Raw genomic sequence first — 1,543 nt, forward strand, 5'->3', positions numbered from 1 at the left:
TTAACATAACTTAAACTTAGTATTGACCTCTAATGTAAGCTTAATCATAACCACTGAGTTGATCTGCATTACACTGAATAAGATCCAGAGATTAGAAAAATTGCCCTTTCAAATTATTTCTGGAAAAGTACAATCAAGCCCGGAAGGGCAATGTGATAACTTTTTTATAAAGAGGCTGTTTGGATGCCTTTGTGTGTGTGTGAATAAAACAAAACTCCACGATGTTGTGTGATCTTAAAATAAAATCCACATTAGTGATGATTAATCAAATCCAACAAATAGTTCTTGGCTTCTGATGTCGAAACACTTCCTTTTCTCACATGCCAACACCTCTACGTTTTCTTTGTTTTAATTATACTAAGCATCCTTTTGTTCTTCCTGGGATATTTGCCTGGAGGCTGGGGCAAACTCTAAATAATAGTCATCATCATTATAAAAAATAGTACTTACGCAGTCTATTTTTAGAGCAGAAGACAAACCTCCAGGCATGCCCAGTATGACCCTGGCAGAGCTACAGTGGTTTCCTGAAGATAGTCTTGGGCTCTTGAATATTTCACCTGTCTCATTAGTGTCACTCATGTAAGATGGCAGCTGCTTCATCTGATAAACTCTATCAAACTGCCTCCCATCTGCTAGTGAGAGAAGAAATGGAAAATTTTAGAAAATCTGGTGGTTTTATGTTTACATATATAAATGCTGTTACTTTTCTGATTTCTATGTTTCATCTATACCTAGGCTTCAGTGAATCCATTTAATGTGGATTTTTTTTTTCTAGAAAGAAAAAAGGAATGTTGCTTTTTATTATACATAGTAAGTATTTACAGCTCTGAAAATCTCAGAGGAGGAGAGGCTTTAGGCATAATCTAGACCTATTTATTCATTTGACAGACAGAGAAACTGAGACCCAGAGAGGGAAGGTGATTTCCCAAAGTCATAAGGCAAATAAATGGCAGAGCTGGGATTCAAAACCACATCAATCGTGTGCTGCTTCCAGGCTGGCTTTCTGGGGTCTCTGATACTGAACATTCACCCCGCCTTCTGATACGAGCACTAAAGTTTACAGCTTGTTGCATATCTAGGAGGCTCGTCTTCTGTTTGTAAATTATCAAGTTCCTTCACAATTTCTCATGGATCCCATTGGCTTCCATTAAGTCTTGTCTCCAGGAAGGATGAGTGTATATAGTGGAAGGACCTGGCCAAATATGTGGACAAGAATCAGAAGCTGCTCTTCTAAATAGGCAGAGTGATCTAGTGGCAAAAGCTTGCAGTCCTCATCCCTGGGTGGTGGGAACAGCTCTGCTTTGAATTCCTTTTATGATTTTGGGTGAGTCAGCAAACTTTTCTTCTTTCAATGTTTTTATTTGTTCACTGTGGATAATAAATACCTGCCCTGCCTACCTCATAATAATGTTGAAAGAATCATATAAAGTGACAGAAGTGAAAAGCAAAACAAGAAATCATCATTTCATGTAGCAGAAGAAACACAGTGGAATATGTTGGCTTTGTTTATTGCCAATGTGGCATGCATACTAATTTGATACTC

Source organism: Cebus imitator, unplaced genomic scaffold (genome assembly GCF_001604975.1).
Source record: "Cebus imitator isolate Cc_AM_T3 unplaced genomic scaffold, Cebus_imitator-1.0 Scaffold1, whole genome shotgun sequence".
Taxonomy (NCBI): Eukaryota; Metazoa; Chordata; class Mammalia; order Primates; family Cebidae; genus Cebus; species Cebus imitator.